The sequence below is a fragment of a genome, unplaced genomic scaffold, assembly GCF_019419815.1.
Source record: "Pyrus x bretschneideri cultivar Hongxiangsu unplaced genomic scaffold, Pyrus_bretschneideri_v1 Contig37, whole genome shotgun sequence".
Classification (NCBI taxonomy): Eukaryota; Viridiplantae; Streptophyta; class Magnoliopsida; order Rosales; family Rosaceae; genus Pyrus; species Pyrus x bretschneideri.
The window spans coordinates 1,293,505-1,299,900 of record NW_025999690.1 but is presented as its reverse complement, the minus strand read 5'-3'; positions in this window follow the sequence as shown (position 1 = coordinate 1,299,900).

The following is a 6,396-nucleotide window of genomic DNA, read 5'->3' as shown; positions in this document are numbered from 1 at the left end:
TGTCTCGTTAAACTAACTTACTTAGATCACTTCTCTCTTAGGTTGAATACATTCATCGGATTTTATTATTACATAAGCACATGATACAATAAATAGTGATTCACAATAAGTTTTGCCATTCCATTGAACAAATAAGAGTTTAACATAATGAGTATTCCAAAAATTATTACATCCAATGAATGGCTTTAAGGGCATACTTCCAACATTTACTCAGTCGACCTTAGGCCTGTGGCTGAGGGTTCGTACCTTTGCCATGACCTTGATGTTTTTTGCGGCCCTTGTGGCCTTGAGATGTTGTAGTATGCGCTTCAGGAGCATCATTCGAGCCAGTAGGGTTAACTTGATGATTCTTCATCAAATGCTAGTTTTTCATTTTAGCAATTAGTAAAACAGAGATCAAATCCAAAAAATTTAGTGAATTTATATGCTCTATATTGTTCAAAATATTGGTGGTATGAAAAGTTGGAATGGGTATTCTTCAAGGGATCATATTCAGTCAAGTAATCTTTGCAGAATTTGATGAGTGATCAGATTTGACAAACTTTATAATTGAAGTCATTCACAGACTTGAAGTCTTGGAAGATTAAATACTGTCAGTCAAGTGCTGTGTTAGGTAAAAAGATATCATTTTGCTGATAAGCGTTTCTCTAGAGCGAGTCAGAGAATGCGTGGATTCTTTTTACAAGGTATTTGGTCCGTAATGTATCATGCTTGTGCCTTCTAATGAAGATCATGTCAGTTGCTTCGTCAGCTTTGCCAACCAGTTTGTCCTTAGCCTTTTCTGTGCTTGCTATGAGACTTTTGGTTGTGAGGTGGAGCTTTAAGTTTTGAGCCCACTTCAGGCAATTTATTCCAGAGATTTTCCAGAGTGGTAAAATTGAGTTTGCTAAGAATCGACATGTCGTCACAATAAAGGGAATGAGATCATGGTCAGTGCTATGGGTAAAAACATCTGTTGGACCAAATTTTGGGCAGGTTCTTAGAATGAATCTGCAAGAGCAAAGACAATAAAGATCGTGAAACCAAACGCCATGGATGGTGGTTCCCAGTGTGGACACTCTGACGATCAAGTTAGAAATATAAGGGAGATATAAGCAAAATGCTCTAAAGCGGGAGAAGAATGTCTAACCCCTTGTGGAGAGTCCAGTGTCCTGTTTGCATAGGCGTGCAAGTTCACTTTCTGAGTGCTCAATCATCCGCCTAAAATGTCAAGGCATGTTAAGTCAAAACTATGGCTTTATCCATACAGGTGCATCACCAATATGGATCAGAACTGTTTGTGTCAGGCGCTACAGGGATCAAGGCTCCATCTAACCAATTAGATCTATAGTTAAGATTTGGCAGTTAGGACATGATTGGTGATTGATGGTGTTTGGGTGGGAGTTGTTGCACATGGTACGAGTATCCACGATACCTACTCCCGTCGGAGGGTCTATAGGGTGGCAAACTATGTAATCCCAATAGAACTCCAACTACATAATGGTCTTGAGAACCTCATTGGGAACCACCCCATGTTCGCATGTTGCTTCAGTATCACCCTGAGTGTGCTACTCATTCCAAGACAGATCAAGAAATTAGCAAGACCCTAGTGGTAATGGTGTAGACTATTGCAAGGTCACTGTTCCAAAGAGGTAAAACATATGTTCTCACAAAGTCCATAGTCAAAAGTAGAAGGTTTGGGTTCTATAAACATCATTTAGTTTAAATTAAGCATGAAAAAAGTTCAAGTTTCATAGGGCGTATTGTTTTCAAGAAAATTTCAGGTTTCAAAAGCACTAAATTAGAAACTACAGGTTTGATTTAAATGAACTTCCAATTACAAAGAGGTTACTTAGAGGCTGGGAGCTTGTTGAAGCAAAAAAAAGCCTAATCTAGGACTTGGGTCAACACGAGCAGCAGCCCAACAATATCTAGGTGCAAACTGCAAAAACAGGAGCCCAATAAGAGCTGGGGCAGGCCGAGAAAAGGAAAGCCCAAGTCTTAGGATTGGGCTTCTAAATGTAACAGGCTTAAAGGATTGGGCTGTAGAGTATGATGCCAAAACAACATCATATTGTGAACGACATCTGGTGTAGCTACGTGGTTTCAGCGCTGTACTCACACAATACACCGTAGTAATATCAAATAACCTTATAAAACATAAAATTGCATAACAAAATCAACTTAATAAAATATTGCATAGGCATGAACAATATGTTTAATTAAGCAACAATGCAGTATATAAAGTAAACTTAAACTTGGGATTCATACTTCATGGTGAATGTTTTCATGCTATTAGGGCTCGTAAAATATCAATTATGTGTTTTAGAAGAACATGGATTGGTTGAAAATGATGAAAGCCCTTCAATGTTGTAGAAGATAATTCTCCAAAATCCTTCAATTCCTTAACGCATTAACAGTAGCGTGCTGATAACGTGTTATAGGTTTATTTTACTAAGGGAAAAGAAAAGGACAAGGTTAGGGATAGAGAGAGTGGAGAGAGTTTGGGAATTATGTGTGTGATTTCTCACCCAATTCTGTCTCTATTTATAGTGATAAGGAAGAGATAATCTTGTTCTCCAACTAACACAAATACAACAAGGAAACATCTAAAAGAAATGATGGAATGATACACATAATTTACTAGGATTTACACAAGCATGCTCATTATAAAATTAGGACTGCAAAAAAAAAAAGACAATAAGACAACACTGCCTGTATCTAGGGATGGGCAAAATACCCACGAGTATGGGTAACCGCAGTTATCCACCTATTTAAAATGGTTACGGTTATATGTAACTGTTTAGATAACTAAACAATTATACCCATAACCGTTTACCCGTGAATTTGAATGGATGGGTATGGTCATTACCCACAGTTATAAGTGGGTACCCATTTAACTATTTATTTTAATATATGTAAAATTAAAAAAAAACCAAAAAAAAAAAAAAAACCCTAAATTAATAAATTTTTAGGTTGGAATCTTGCTAAATCTAAGTTCGAGTTTATTTAACATTCACTGCATGCTAAGGTTAAATATACGGTGGTTGGAAGGGAATTGATATATTGACGTGCTTTCATATATATATATATATATATATATATATATATATATATATATATATATATATATATATATATATATATATTATTATTACTTTCGTCTTTGCTAATTAACGGTTATAAATTAATGTTTGATGTTCAGGTGCTGGGCTACTAAGAAAAATCTCATCGATTCGTTGTTAAATATGTTGGTGTTTAATTGTCAAGAAAAGAAAATTAGGACAAATTTCATTTTTTAATTTTCAAGTTGTTAAAAAACTATATAGATGGGTAAAAAATGGGTAAATGGGTAAAAAAAGGGTAAACAGGTATGCGGTTACAGTTAAATGGATACGCTGTTATAGGTATAGTTAACTGTTTATAAACGGTTATAAGTATGGGTATAACTGTTTATGGAATTACCCAATGGGTAAACGGTTATGCAGGTAAGAGATTAAACAGTTATAGGTAAATAACCACGGTTACCCCTGCCATAATCGTTGCCCGTCCCTATCTGTATCGACCAGATCAAAAAAGGATACATCAAATCAGACAACATCAAGCATATTGCGCTGAAATTATTTTTCTTACATCATCATCAAGAGCATCAAGAGATTGAAGTCAAGAAAATCTAATCCCAAGACAACCTTTCTGACCTCTTTACAAAGTCATTGCCAAAGTCTACTTTTGAGAAGCTTGTCCAAGGAATTCATATGCATAAATTGTTTGATTATCAATGCTTGTAATTCTCATTTGAAAGTTTTGCCAAACTCAGGGGCAATATTGAGAAGTATACTCATTTAATCTTAATGTACTCTTTTCCCTACAATAAGTAGTATTTTTCCCAATAGGGCTTTTCCTGCTTAACGAGGTTTTAATGAGGCAATTATCCTAGGCTAGTCAAATATACTCTTGCGTGCTTTCTACTTGCATCATGAACACGTTTAGTTTTGGCTTAATGCAACTTCTCATTTTTCTTCTTAGACTATAGGCTTTATCCTACCTTGGATTTTACCATAGCCAAGTTTTGTGAGCTTTATTAGTTATGCATTCTTTCGTTTCTTTTGAAACTCTTATTCGTTCACTGTGCCGACAACTTCATCAACTATCCCTACGTCATCACACGAAGATCTAATGTGCCATCTATTTGAGTATTTACACACTCAACGTAGAGTGTTGCAGTCTTAATATCCTTAAGAGTGTGATTGTGTAAATCCTAGTAGATTATATGTAAGATTCTCTATGAGATCTTTTAGATATTTCCTTCTTGTACTTGTGTTACTTGGAGAACAAGATTGTCTAGTCCTATCACTAAAAATAAAAGCAAAATAGGGTGAGAAAGCACAAGAGGGTGAGAAATCACACCATAAAATTTTCAAACTCTCTCCACTTACTCTCTCCCTCTCTGATGTCAGCCTTCTCCCTTTCTTTTCCATCAGTAAAATAGGTCTACAACAATTTTTTCATTTTTTATAGGGTAAATTACACTTTACCGCCTCAAGTTTGAGGTCTATTACAATCGCATACATCTTTAAAATATTTCACTTTCATACATCACCTACTATTTTATTTCAATATAGTACCTCCGTTACATTTTCTATCCATAGATCCGTTAAGAGCTGGCGTGACTGCGGTGGGCTCAAGGTGGAGAATCCGAGAGAGGAACGTTGCAGCCTTGGACGGAGGAGGTTGCTGCTATGGTTAGGGGAGGGGGTTGCAGGGGAGGTGGGGGAGGTGGGGTTGCCGGGGAGGTAGGGGTAGGTGGGATGGAGGTTTTAGGTTGCAAGGAGGGGGGTCGGGGAAGAAGATAGGTTCTGGGATTTTTTTGTTTTTTTTTTTTTTCAACTTTTCTTTAATTAATTATTTTTAAGTGATATGTGGGATATGAAAATGAAATGTTTTGAAGATGTTGTATGCGATTGTAATAGACCATAAACCTGAAATGGTAAAGTGTAATTTACTCTTTTTTATATTTTATGAGTTTATTCTTCAAGACAACCTACCATACACATTTAGGCCCCTTTTTTTATCTCTATAAATAATGAGAGAATGGCAATTTGGTGAAACATTCATTACCAAAAAATGCCCTCTCTAATTAAGCATTTGTAAAATGAGGATTTAACTACCAAGGGTAAAATAGTAATTATAGTAAAATTTTGAATTGAAAAGATTTTGAATTAAAAAATTCGAAATAACCCACTCGCATTATGGGTAGGGCTGCTTCAGTTTGTGATCCGGAATCTTAATTGTCAGTTTAAATACTGAACCGAAACGCTTTGCAAAATGGAGTGCATTTTTGCTCACCATCCTATTTATCGCCGTTAGATGAGTTTAAATTTTAAGATTTTTATTTATCCATTACATAAATCTCAAAATTTAAACTTATTTAATGGTAATAAATAGGGTGGTGAGCATACACCATACTAAATGGTGGTGAGCAAAAATACTCTCTACAAAATGCTTTGGGAAAGAAGGTTGAATACCGAAACCGAATCAAAATTTAGTATTTTCAAAATTCAATAATACTGAAATTATTTTTATTTGTTGGTTCGGGATCTGGAATGCATTCTAAAACTTAATTAAGAAATTGATCTGAAACTAATTAAGAAATTAGCAAAGTACCTGCACTTGCTGGCCACGACAACGAGCCCACTGGTCCTGAACCCATCACATAAAACTAGGATGAGCTCCTTGAACCCAGCAAACGGCTCAGCCAAGAGGCAAGATCATCATCAGTCACGGGCATTCGCTTCAAGCATAGCTTCTCGAGACACAAATACGCCTTGGCCATGGAGAACACCCATGGCGCCATGGACTGACAGATGCGAAGAATAAGGGAGGAGGAAAGATTCAGAAACGAAGAATTAGGGAGGAGTAGAGGTCGAGAATTAGGTGGGTAGACGAGTCGAGAGAACAGAGAGAGGAAATGAATGAGGTCAGGTCGAGAGACAGAGACGTTGATTTTGCATCAACGGTTGATGACACACTCCGATCCCGCTATCTCTTAAACACCAGGATGGACACGTGCTGGTCAATATCTGATGGTGACGAAGCCATTTTAACATGCGTGCAAGTTAAAAAGAAAGAACGAATATAAATAAAATACGTAAATTTAAACATAATGGAAAATGCAAATACGGAAACGTATTCAGAGTATACAACTAATCAAGAATAGCGCAGAAGGAATATTATGAAATAAATGAGATTACAAAGAAAGTGGGTCCTACACCAAGATGACTTGAAGATACTAATACGAAAGTGCCTCGACGCCGGGATTGTACGCCTCGATTCTAAGTCCTGAAATAGGCGCAAAACAAAACGTGAGTGGACCAATTTAATATAAATAATAATAGTACTAAGAAAACCATTTTTCTT